Raw genomic sequence first — 14511 nt, forward strand, 5'->3', positions numbered from 1 at the left:
TCTGATTCTTAAGCACAGGTCCTTTGTCACTATTTGTTTTTTGAGACACAAGTTGGTTCTTCCTTCTGTACATTTATTCTTTTTTGTTCACATTCATTCATTCGTTCATTCTTTTGGAAGTTCAAGTATTTACTGAATAGCTACTAAGTGGAGAACCCTACATAGGGACCTCAGGAAAGAGTTGTGACATCCTACCCTCCAAGGTAATATGACCATGTTAAGAAAGGTTGAAAATGTTTTGGAATTAAACAATGGTGTTAAGTTTCAACTTTTTTCAGAATAATTTGCATATGTAAATAATGTCAATATACAAAAATTATAATATTACAATAATTTTATAGACTCGTAGATAATTATTATATCAATATGTAAATAAAATTTACCAGTTTCATTTGGAAAATCCAGTGAATGTGTGACAATTAAGCATGCTCAGCTTTAATCCTGTGCAAAGCTACTCTGGGGACTTGCAGTCATTGGTTATTACTTTCAAGTTATACAAATTTTAGCTACAAAACTTATTAGCATTTCAATAACAACCAAGCAGGAAAAAATATGGAAGTAAAGCCAAAAGAGTACCAGTTGATTGGTTATTGTCATTACCCTTTCCCTCTTAATAGAGTAAGGAGGGATATTCAACCTATAGAAAAAAGTTATATTTTAATGTGACTAGTATATTTAAGTTAAATATTGTAGTTTAATAAACATTACAAATGTAGATGCTATTCAGTTTCTGACACCAGGAAATAGCTTAGTAACGTATTATTTCCCAGAGAGACCTTTGTAGCTTAACCAATCATAATCATTATAGTCTTTTCCACTAGAAGCACAGAATCCTTTTCTAATGTATTACCCACATTGGCTGTCACTTTTTTGCTTCAAAGAAAAACTCTCTACCTTTTGAAAAGTCACATTTTTTTTTATTAGCACAGTAACTGTCAGTACAAATATGTCTGATCAATTAAATTAGTTTGAGTCTCCTGACCTTTTAAATGCCCTATGCTTAAAAAGAAAAAAGAGAAAAGAAAGAAAAGAGAAAAATAAAGAAAAAAATTGATGACAAATAATGTATAATATGAACAAAAATGTATGTATCTACTCAAACATATATATTTGTATTTATTTCTCAGAACAGTCTGTAAACTACACCATCATAAAAAAGAGAGGTGAAAACATGTTTGTTTGTCCCCCGCCCCACACAAAGTACAAAACATGCGTACATTAACAGATAAAATGCATGTTTAGGATAAGATGCAAAAAAACAGGGAAGTAAAGACCAAAGAATAGGAAAGAATATACACACACACACACACACAAAAAATGCTTTTAGTTATTAGAATGAGTTTGGGAATGGATTTTTTTTTTTTTTTAGTTTTCCAAAATTTCTGTAATAATTTTCTTGTTTATACTTTAATACCTCTATAAAAACTGATATATTATCAGATAGATTTTGGGGGGGTATTGAACAAATGTTTCCAAGTAAATAATTTTTCTTAGGAGAAGTGAGGTATTTTTTCATACTAAAATAATACTAGATATGGCTTATACCACAGAAAAAATGCAAGCCCTAAGACACAAACATTAAGAGGTTTAAAATGATTAATGGGGGCTGGGGCTGGGGCTCAGTGGTAGAGCATTTGCCTCTCATGTGTGAGGCCCTGGGTTCGATCCTCAGCACCACATAAATAAAATAAAAAGGTATTGTGTCCACCTACAACTAAAAGAAAAAATAAAAAAATAAAATGATTAATGACTAAGTTTGCCTAAACCTGTATCTATAAAAAACAGATCACAAGATATAAGGCAGATGATCCCGCATCAGGGGTTCTATTTGTAATCAACATGAAATTCTACTTCTAATTCACCTGTCCAAGTGTTCACAGAACAGTTTTTAAAGTTGTACAGCTACCACATTTAATGTGGCTTCCACTTCTTATTTATAAAAAAAAAAGTAACTTATTTTTAGAATAATAATAGTAGGACCTCTGTACAGAAAAAGAATATACAATAAGCCCAAATTCAGAGTGCTCTTGAGATTCAAACTTTCATTACATTTACTAAGGTCTAAAATTCATTTCAGAATACAGGACTGCTTTTTACCCATGTCAGAAATCTATCATTATTGAAACCTATTTTGAAAGAAAATATTAATTTACTAAATAATCAGTGGATGGTCCATTTCCTTCAGTAAGCACTCATAATTTGTAAGGTTTGTGAGATAGGGAAATATTAAAGGGCTACAAATATGTAATGTAACCATGCATCTTGGCAAGCATATGAAAACTGATAAATAACCAGTTTCTTTAGATACCATTCATTCTAACTTGGAAAAACTTCATGTAATCATTCATTGTATCTTAATAGCAAATGATTACAGTAGTAGTTCTACATTAAGTGTGAACTATGAATTGGAGTACCGAGTTACAAGTGGCAATGTCCTACTTATATGTATCCACTCTTCCTATTCTACACATATGGACATGCAGAACTTGTTCTCTCAGCCTCATTAGCAGCTTTAACACATTACTCCATCATCCCACTAATCAACTGTTCATAGTGTAACGTGAAACCTATTTTCAAACTCTGTATTAGTTGCTTTATATATGCATCTCACTGGTTATTAAGAAATGTCATTATCTGGATTTTAGAGATGAAAAAGATGATCAGCAGAGTGACTATGTAACAAAAAATCATAAACATACTAAGTGGTAAAGCGGCAATTTAAATCCAGGACAACCTGTCCTCAACACATTGCTTTAACTAGATGGTGGAGGATAATCACAAATAGTCCAACTTCTCAGCTCAGGTGAAAATGATACTCTTACTCATAGAAAATCGTTTTCTAGCTGAAATACATTGGCCATCAAGATTCATTTCACTCTGCCTTGGGCTTATCTATTGAATTAAAAGAATAAGGAAGAGCAATAGTAATCCAGGGCTGACCTTAAAAATGCTTCCTACACATATGTTATTCAATTCTTAAGAGGAAAATATGTGGAATATAAGACATAAATTGTTTTTATGGGTAATCTGCACACACGTGCACACAGATGTCCATAAATACGAAAATAAAATCAAGATACAAAACCTGAAATGCAAAAAAATAAATCAGGGATAAATGGATGTGTTAAAAAGGCAACCCATTAAAGATTTTAGCAACAAATAATACAAGAACAAGTACTTGCTATGTTGCTAGCACCGGCAAGATAGAACTTCACATTTCTCATTTATAATCTACAATAATGAGTAATATATCCATTTTATGAAGGGAGAGGAAGGTTATAGAATGAGGAGTGACTTGCACAGGGACAATAATGCCATCCTAAAAGGACCAAATGGCTCTAAAGCCATGATGTTTTCCTATTGTGTCAAGCTGCCTGACACATGCTTATTATTTATTGGCTATCTACAGACATCTTAAATATATTATCTTTCTATCTTTACATTATCCATATACTGTAATTAACATCAGTCTCATATTATAAATGAGGTAAATGTGACTCACTGAGCTTAACCGATTTGCTCAAAATCAAAAACAAGCAAATGCCAAATTCAGAATTCATATTAAGAGTTTTCTCTGGCACTTTCCACTACATCATGCTATACAAATGACGGCAAAAGTGCCATAAATGGATGTACTTTTAAAAGGGAGGTATGTAATAGGTCAAGCTTGATTGTATTATTAAAATTGTAAAAACTCCCATAAAGGCAATAGTCACAGGAAAAGAAATTTCAGTAAATTCAACAAGGGAGAAAATAATAAGAAAGATAGTTGGTCAGGAATAGGGTGGGGAAAAGAGGGTTAAGTTATCTTCTCTCGTACAGTAACTTTTTTTAAATTTACAATAACAGAAAAAATGTTTATAATACCCAGGGGCAAAGAAGCAATGATGACTATTTTTCCTTCCCATCCTGGAAAAAAAAATGACATAATAGAGGTCCTTTCGTAAGAATGAGAAGATTTGCTGTGCGATGATATAGCGATCAGGTTCATCACCCAGATTTATTTCCAATTCACTCACAGACAAAAGGGATTTGGATGTCTCTCGGCTGGCTTCAGGCAGATGTAAACCAGTTTCAGATGTAGAACAAATAATGTCACTCTTCCTCCCTAAAAAGCCCCATGTCAAATAACCCAGGCAAAGGCTAACTCCTCAAGGAAAAAATACTGGGTTATTGATGATGTAATAGTCTAGATCTCACTGTTTCTTATGTTTCAAATTACTGGACAGCTCCTACTTAGAGATAAAGAACAGAGCATGTATTCAGATATTAAAATTCAGTATAGATTTTGTTTTGTTAAACCTTTGTCATTACCTTTATCAAAAGTACCCCTTTCACAACTTCTAAAGTAATTGTTTAGAAATTAAAGAAATTGTTACAAATGCTTTTGTAAAAAACAATTCTTGTTACCTTTCCTACAAATTTAAGTGAACAGTCATGAATAATACATTAGTAGCAATAAAGATAATTATTTCCTTCATGGTACTTACAATTTAGTGAAAAAGAAAGAAATTTTCAGTGTATCCCAGATATAATTTTAGATGTACTCAAAACAATTTTCTAAATATTTATTACTCAGGAATTTCACTGAATCTGTGTAACTAGACCAAGTCTTGATTATTCCTTTTTATTATATTTATACTTGTCTTTTAATTATAAACATTTCACCTGCTTATTGTAGAAATTCTAAAAGATCACAATTTCATAAAAATTGAATAAATTATATCACCCATAGCTAGGCAATGACAAAATTTTTTGTTTCCCAAGAATTCTATTTACATTTTTTAAAAAATTACTTAGTAAAATATTTTGCCACCTTTAAGTACTTAAGTTTCTTCTCACACTCTGTTATTTTAAATAAGACTGTGAAAGATTTCCAAAATTTCATTTTTTCATTCAGGATCAGTATTTATTCATTTGTATATTCAAATTACCCTACCAAATTTTCATGTACCAGTTGTACCTACTTTATCAATTATAGTCTTTGTTGTATAACTTTTTAAAACACATCTTTTTGTATAACCTTAGAATAAATATATATATATATAATATATTTTAATATATATAATGCTAGAATTCTTGGACTGTTTTCTCTTCCTGTATTTCAACCTAAGTTCAGATGCCTTTGGGTCCAATGAGTCCTCAAAATACAATTGAGGGGCTGTGGACATAGCTCAGTTGGTAGAGTACTCGCCTCACATGCGCAAGGCCCTGGGTTCAATCCCAGCACCAACATACCCACAAACACACACACACACACACACAAAAAAAAACAAAAAAAAAAAACAGAACAATACAATTGATAATCACATTATGTATCAACTTGTATTTAGATCTTACATTTTACAAAATTTCTTGTCTATCCGACAGGGATATGAATTCTCTTCTAATTACATAGTTTCATTATTAAAATCAGCTACTTATTCCATATGAAATATTTTGCCTTATGGTAGGAGGCCAGATTCTAATTTTATTCTTATCTAGACATTTAATTATCCCAGATTAACTTTTATAAGGATTTCATTCCCTCATAAATATTAATCTCACATTTATTATCTACAAAAGCCTTATGTGAGTTTTGATCTGTTTCTAGGGCTTCTTTGTATTATTTGTCTGGTTTCCTGTTCTTATCTCTCTACAACATTGTTCTAATCACTCTAACTTCTTTTTATATTTCAAAATCCAGTACAGCAAATCTCATCCATCATTCTTTAAATCTTCTTGGCTCTAGTTTCCTTTAATTCTATGAAGGAAACTTTAGAAACTTTTATTCAAGTTTTTGATAACATTCCTTTTGGAATATGTATTGCTATTACATTAAAATCTATGAATATATTTGATAAAGGGAACTTTTACAAAATACAGCTTCCCCATTGAAATTAGTATTCAATTCTTCATTTAGTCAAATGCCCCTCAGCCTTTTATCTACCGATAGGATCCACTCCAGCAATTATATTCGTCTGATTCCAACTAGACTATGACATACACAGAATAACACACAGAATTCTTCATCTCTTCCTGTCTTTTAACGTAAGTCCAGATGCCTTTGGCTCCAATGAGTTCTCAAAATACAACTGAGGGGCTGGTGACATAGCTCAGCTGGTAGAGTTCTTGCCTCACATGCGCAAGGCCCTGGGTACAATCCCAGTACCAATACACACACACACACACACAAAAAAAAACAGAACAATACAATTGATAATCACATTATGTATCAACTTGGATTTAGATCTTACATTTTTACTAGGTAAGTTGTTAAAGAGCAATCCCCAAATAATACTTTTTCCTAGAATCTGCAGTCAGATAGAAACATAAAACATCAAGATGAATTATGTCAAGAGTTTAACTTGCTGTGATTTTAATTCTCACTTCTTATTTCACAGTGTTAACATTGACATAGAAACATTAGGGAGTCTGGCTTTTGTTTTTAATGTATCTATGCCACAAACTTGCTGTAACTCTTAACAGTCAGATTTTATGACTCTCTTATGTTTCAATCTTAATCTTTTCCTTGTGTTATTCTTACAAAATAACACAGTCCAGTTGCCCAGATAAAATGGTTCTGATTGGAAACCTCAATGACTATTGGGCAGAGCCATAAATAAATAAATAAAATATCCACAGGATCACAAAAGAGGCCACTTCCTATCTGACAACAGACATTAACAATCAGAGCTTCTGAAGTGAAGGGATTGAAGTAAAATGAAATATTTCCAAATCCTAAATTAAGAAGGGTTATGAAAAGGTTCAAAATGTAACACTTCAGTAAATTCTGTAGCATTAAATTTAAGGAGGAGCCTCTGAAGCTTGAGAATTAGGTTTAAGCCAAACAAAGGAAATGTAGGAAAAAAATGTGAATATATGTTTCATTAAGTCAAAAATACTAATCATCAAGAAATAGACTAAAACTTCAATGAAAGTTAAAAGGGTCCCTAGTTTCTAGTGTGAGGTTATATATAGGAAACATCTGATGTGCCATGAAAATTTAATTGGGAAAGAAGCCAGGGGCCTGTGTCAACATTTCTCTGCTTGTATCTGGGGATTCTGAAGTTCTCCAGTCTAATCAATTTTCTTTATATTTTCAAGGAAATAAATTACTAAAATGATCAATCCACCAATGTTGGAGCCAATCCTATTAGGTGCTCAGATCTTCCAAAACTTGGGAGTGAGACACCTGTGTGTGTGAAACCTGTGTGTGTGTGTGTGTGTGTGTGTGTGTTTTACCTTCATGTAAGGGGAGGTGAGGATCCTTTTCCTCAAATGTAATATTATACTGCTTAGATTTACAATTTAGTAAATAAAGTAGCTTCACATCACTAGAACACTTAAGAAACACTAAAAACAAGCAAAGAAGTGTTAACTGTGTTTTTAAAAAGAAACAACATTAGGATTAGAGGAAAGAAGAATGATTAAAAGTTAGATTAGCCTGGAAAGAATTAATGAATAAACTGGGAGTCAGAGAAAAAGGAATCCAAACAGTTGCAAGACAATGGGAAGAGACCCTCCTGTGGGTCAGGAGAGTACAAGGGACGATTTTTCAGTTTTACATTAACATTTCAAGGAATATATTCTCATGTGCATTCCTGAAATCAAGCAGCATGTCTCTATAATAGGCAATGAATAATTTATTTGCACTATAAATTGCTATATTGGTGTTAATTCTAAGGCATATCAGAAAATTCAAAATTTATCCATTTCCATAATTAACATGTTGGCAAAAACAACTTTCATTCTGGAATAAAACACTGCATGCTGTAGTCCATCTTTACTCATTTAAAATAGACAACGGTTTCTATCAATGTAGGTAAAATTTAAATAATAGCGCATTTGGAAAGTTATATGAGATTTTTAAGTAGAAAACAATTCTTTCCTATGTATTAAGAATGACAGATCTAAATAAACACACAGTAAAAAATTCAGAATTAGTAATGTATTTAGTTTCAAACTTCACTTTTTTACTCTTGTTGAGAATCAGTACATAATAATACCTCAAAGTAAGGCTTTTTGGCTTGCTGAGTAGTTGAACTGAAGGAGATTGAAAAGAACTTCAGAAGCTAGATCTTTCTGACCTTTCCCCTGTACTACTACCTTCTGCCTCCATCGAAATTAGAATTCCTCTTTCCTAGGGAGAGTCATAAAATTACAACTCTTTTCCCCTCAAAGCAAGAATTGACCTAGAAAGGTCAGTCTCTCCCTTCTCCCTTCATCCTCTAAGATGCTCATTCCACAGGGGTTCTGCCCCATAGCCAGTGGCAGGAAGGAGTATTACCCAGGAAGACCAAGATGATTCTGGACAGACAGACCTTGCTGGGTTCCCCTTCAGTCTATGACCATTAGAACCCATCATTTTTTGTTCAAACGTATTTCTATACCATTGCCAACTTTTCCCCAAACCTAAGCCTAAAAATAATTTCCCCTGGGTCTTTGGATCTTCATTTCTGAAGACTCCAATTATATAAAACTTTGATTAAATAAATTGGCTGTATTTTTCTTTAAGGACCTCTCTCTTCTTAATAGGAGTATCAGGGGCAGCCATTTTAATGGGTGAGGAAAAGTACCACATCTTTCTGCCCCCACAGTTGCCTATTCTAAATATGTATAACAAGAACTTCTCATTTCCTTGACATTAATTTTCAAGGTTATCCTTCACACACAATTTTCTTCTTTCACATGACCATGTCCATTTAACTAAGTGACATCAAAGCTGACATCTTTGAGAATGCCAGATTTTGAAATCTAGTTAATGAATTTCCCAGTTGTAACATAAAAATCACCTCAATTTTCTAAATACAATCCAACCTCAATTTACTACTGAATAAAACATTCACTCACGGCTATTGCCCAACAAAAGGTGAAAATATGTACATTTTCCCCATTTGTCTCTATTGAAGCCTCAGAAAACATTTTTTTTCCCAAACAGAACACAATGAAACAATTTGGGATTCAGAGAATAAGAAGGATATAATTAGGTATTAATTTGAGTACATTCATTTCCTCATAATTCAATTTAAAAACAAAGCTTTTAGGCTTCAGTCTTTCACTTTACCACAAAACTGGAAAAAGCATGAATTAATGTAACAGGTGGGCTTGTGTGGTTTTAATAGCAATGAAATATAATCAACTGTCTCATATCATATTTCCAGGAAAGTAAGCAACATTGAGACCTAAGCATGATCCTTTAGCAACCCCTCTATTGACATTCAAGTGTGCACACTCCCCATAGGGACCATATATCTTCTGGCCCTGGGTTTAATTGAAACTTTAAACAAAATATATTACCTATTTAATGCAGCTGAACTGGATGCTGCCCTTTGTAGTATACAGACTAATGCTTAGCAATTAAGGTCTGAAACCGTACATAACATGGAATTTATACCAAGCGTGAATGGTATAAAAAAAGAAACTAAACCATAGCAATTTGATAATGAAAAATTAACTTTTAGGACAAAAATCTGTGATTTTGTTTCGTTCATAAAAGAAAATCATTATTTTTGATAAATAACTAAAAATTCACAATTTTCCTCTTTTTGACTACTTATGAAGTGAATTTCTGAAATTTCTCAAATCTGTATTTTGTCTCTCAGTCCTGATGAACTTTATATATCTGGCTCGCATCTCCTGGTCTTTCTTTTCTGATGATGAAAAAATGAAAGTGAAATAAGTATAATTATTTTAAAAATTAGAAGTTAATGTTCTTTGGGGAATTGTATAGATTGCTGTCTAATCCACTTATACGGTCATACTGACATCTATAGGATTGGCTCAGGGTCGTCAATAGTGCCAATGGAAGCGATCATGGGAAAACTCACCAGACTCCAAATAGGGGAAGCAGGTGGTACAAGAAGCTTAACACTATTGGAGTGTTAATGCTTCCACTCTCAAAAGATGTGAAGTTCAATCTCACAGTTAAAAACCATCTCATTCACAGTCAGCATGCTAAATGCCTGGAGCAATTCACTTAACTAGTCACAGAAGAACACAGTTAGAATGTAACCATCAGAGCAAAAAATCTAAATATCCTCACTCTAAAATGTATTCTGGTATATGGTAAGGTTGGAGACACACACACACACACACACACACACACACAGAATAATCCATGAAAAATAACTGATTCAACTAAAACACATACTATACAGATGGCTGAAAGAGAAACAGACTTCTTTTATACCCTTTCTACCAGCTGAACTGAGCACATAATGTACATATTGAGGTAGAGGTGAGATGAATTTACAAATAAGACTTTGCATTTTGTTTTCAAGAGGTACACTGTGAATCTCTTTTGTCAGTTCTTTCCATCAAAATAATAAAAAACCTAATGATTCTTGGTTAGATATTTAACTCTTTATACAAGTTTCCTTCTCAAAATAGAATTCTATATTTTTTTTACCCAAAACATTGCTCTAATGAAAAATAAAGTCATCTTTCCTTTCATTATTTCTATATTCTCTATGAGCAGCCCACTATTATCAGAGAAAAACTCTTATAGCTAAACAGCTACTTCAAAGAGCTAAAATTTAATCAAAAGATTTTGAGAGTGTGAAAACATTTTTTCAATTTCAAATGTATGTAAGTAAAAGACTTGTTAGCTGAAGGCTAACAGCAGAAAACATATTTTCCAATATTGGGCTGAGACTTAAAAGTAACAGGAGTATATATAAAACAAAACAAAACTAGAAATTATCAAAATAGTCAAAACTATGTTGAAAATAATGGCAAATAAACAATGGGCCATTGTTACACAATTCCTCTCGGGGAGATTAAAAAAAAAGAATGTAATATATCCCAAAGATGAATGCATAGTATTCATTATGTAGATTTCAGTGAACAGAAAAATATGAGTATGTATGCCAATTGTGATAGTAGTATCACATTAAACTATCTAACCTGAATTCTTACATGTTTTGTATAGCCCAGTCAGCACAGCACGGCCTACCTAGCGATAGGCAAAATACTGTCTAGGTGAGAGTAGTAATTTTCCATTTCATTTGTAGGTATTTACTTACTAAGGGGAGACACTAAAGACCTCTGAACTCTCAGAAAACTCCATGGGAACAGGAATCATATTGACTATATTTCCTACCACAACCTTCTCTCTACCACTCCCAAACTCAGCACTTGTGACTTTAAGAAAAATACTTTATTTACTCTCAGAAGTTATTCCAATCCGTGACTGTAGACTGCAGTGATGAGACAGTAACCCTAAATTCTCCATTACTCCATACAGATTATGCCCTTCTGTTGTCAAGATATATTGCCAAGATAAAATGGTCTAAATTGCTTGTATAATTAAACCCAACAATTACTTTGCATTGAGAAGGACAAGTAATTTTATTTTAAATAATAAATAGATGCAAAAAGACCTTTGGGATTAGAAGAGCTCCAACTGATAAGAATAATAGGAAGTTATAGCCTAATTTTATTTCTTATAATCCTTTAGGATTATCAAGAGTAATGCTGAGTGAAGATAATAAGGGAAATAAACAATTAGAGAAAGAAGAAAACAATTGAGGGTGTTCAAAATTATTCTGTATTAAAAATTTTTAAATACACTGCCTATTTAATACATTTGTGACGAACCACAATTTTGTGGATGGCTTACTTTTTATAGTTAAACTGGGGAGGTATACATTTTATTTTATTTATTTTTTTTACTCGTCATCAAATGTGTACAGAATAGGTGTTCTGACATAGCAGAGAACATGCCAGTTTTTGTAACACAGAAGGGCTAAATAGAAAAGGCATTTGAATTTAAGTCAAGAAACTATACTTCTGGCTCAAACACAAACTGTAATTCTGAACAGACTGAATAAATTCTTTGGGTGTTAATTTCATATCTTGGAAAATAAGAGAGAGAATATTATGAGAATTTTAATGTATGAAATGTGTGTGATTCTGAAATACACCTAAAACTTGAGATGAAAAGAGCAGAGACCGAAATTCAACCTGTGAAAAATATGTCACAGAAAAAAGGAAAAAAAAAAAACCTTCAACCTAAATATGGCTGTTTTAACTTATAGGGAGAGCTCTATTAATGGAATTAAGATAGCTGGCATTAGCTGAATATGCTGTTTGACTTTTTGTTTTAATATGGCTACTGATAAACGAAAGAGTGACTGTGGTTGCTGATAGAAATACAGAAATGGGCCTGGAGAGAAAATACACAATTCCAGACAAGACAGAACTAAACAGAATCCCTATTGAACTTTGGTGACTGCAAGGCCATCGATATGACAAAAATCTTATCTATGGAATAATTCTATTTACACTGCTTACTCCAAAATGGACTGACAGAGAAGACAATCATCTACTTTAGGAGCTTTAAGCCTCACAGAAGTGAGGAAGGTCACTTTATAAAACACTTACCCAGGTCAGACATTTGGACCAATATGCTTTACCTTCATTATTTTAAGCAATTTTCAAACTGATACTATTACAGCTATCTTATCCATGAAGAAACTGAGACTTCCATTAAGTAGTCTGCCCAGAAATACTCAGCCAGAGAGTGTTAAAGTCAATTTGAACCTAGGCTGTCTAACTTCAGAGGCCCCCCTCGACAGATTAACTCCCCCTGTTACCTAAGGAGAAAACTGTGGCACACAGAATTAAAGTGGCAGAACTGGCTAAGAACAATTTTAACATTTACCTTATGACTTGGTTTCTTAATATTTCATGTTTTTCACATCCTACCGAGTATAAGAACTTGGGTAAAAATTTAATATTTGCATATTAAGTAATATCTGTTTTATGTTATTTCTGTGTTTGCAGTTCGCCTAAATTCTGGAAGAAAAGATACTCAATTGTTACTCAGATATCTTGGTCTTATAGAATCAAAGAGAATATGAAGAATATATCTCTAAATGTTGTTTACGTTTACTTGTGAACTACCACAATAAAATTAAATAAATGACCTTAAAATAATATATGAAAAATTGAAGTTGGGGAGGAAATTAATCAAACTTATTTTGTATTAATTCACAAGTGAGAAAAGTATGCTCATTTGGCGTACAGGATGAGTAAACTGGTGTGTATCATGTTGTCATGTAAGACATTTTTCAGAAAATGTTCAAAGGGAAGGAAAGTAAATAGGACCAGCATGTTTTTAAATAGTACTGTAGTGAGTTTAGTTTTTAAACTTATAATACCATGTAGGTACGAATGTATTTTTTCATGCGTATTCCTTTATTTTCTAAACTTTTCCTAAAAAAAAAAAAGAATAGAATGGGGGAAAAATCCTAATATTTGTATATATACATACAAGTGCTGAGGAGTGAAAGTCCTGAAGGGGTAAATAAATGAGACATGAAAAAAAAAAAATGAATCCTTGCAGGCTACGTCTAGCCAGACATTGTAATCCATCACTGATCCCTAAAGGGCACTAATAATATGTAAATGTGTGAATTAGAAAACACATTCAAGGCTGTTGATAAACTTGATAGGATAATCAGCACATGCTGACAGACTAATGAAACTGATGAACTGATAGGGCAGCTTATCTTCCAGGCCATTTTTTTCCTTGTCAAATGGAGGCTAATCAAAATGTATTAGGAATTAAAGCAAACACTCGGGGGATTTAACCCATTTGATTAGGAGGTGAACTCACTCTCTGAGAAAATTATAGTTTCCTGAACCACTGAAACTATAAAACCTGATCAGCTGACAGATCTTCACATAAAATTAAACAGAAGTCAGCCACTACAATTATAGAAGAAATCTGGAATTTTAAATCATATGAGGATCCTCCTGTAGAAAATTGGTAGGGTGCTTTTCAAGCCTGGGCAAAGAGACCACCTCTCTCTATAATGGAATATAAGACAAAGGAATAGGCAATAACCCTAGGGACACATTTATCTGTCGCTGCCTATGTGAGCTTAGCACTTGTGAAATCATACGAGAGACAGATCCCAAAGTAACAGATGAATTTTCAATCCAATTTATTTACATGAAATAATTGAATGAATTTTCTGAAAACCATTAATTATGGTGAACACCTCCTCTTTCTATTAATAATAGAGATATCACATGAATCCTCCTCTTTCTATTAATAATAGAGACATCACAGTCTATTGCTAAGGATCTCAGAGTCCTATCCTGATTTAAAGAAAGATGTCTAATTGAATCATTGAAGAAAATTAGAAATAAGGCCTTTCCAGTTAAAAACAGAATCATAAAGTAAAATTGCTATGCCTCTTTATACAAAGCTAAAGAAAGCAATCCCTTTAGAATTTATTTTGGTGTGAAAAATATCTGGCATTATCAAGATTGTTAAATTTTCGGATAAATCTGCACATTCTCAGCACACATTTTACATACCTGGACCTTTCAGATGAATGGCAAAATCCTGGACTGTAAGGAGCACTGTTTTAACTCATAAAAATTTAAGGGCTAAAGTACCTTTAATGACACTAGACTTTACCTCATGTAATCATATCAAAGAGGGAAAAGAACAATTAAGAAACATCCCACTGTCCTTTTTTTTTCCCCACTGTCCTTTTTAACATGAACATTAAA

General features: G+C 32.7%; 1 protein-coding gene across 1 annotated transcript in view; it reads right to left on the reverse strand.

Moving 5' to 3' along the window:
• The window catches only part of Tmtc2 (transmembrane O-mannosyltransferase targeting cadherins 2), a 227531-nt gene that overhangs the window by 114957 nt on the left and 98063 nt on the right, over window positions 1–14511 (reverse strand). The window lies entirely within an intron of this gene.

The sequence above is a fragment of the Marmota monax genome, unplaced genomic scaffold (assembly GCF_021218885.2).
Source record: "Marmota monax isolate L192 unplaced genomic scaffold, Marmota_monax_Labrador192_F-V1.1 WCK01_AAM20220418_F8-fsc00036, whole genome shotgun sequence".
Lineage (NCBI taxonomy): Eukaryota > Metazoa > Chordata > Mammalia > Rodentia > Sciuridae > Marmota > Marmota monax.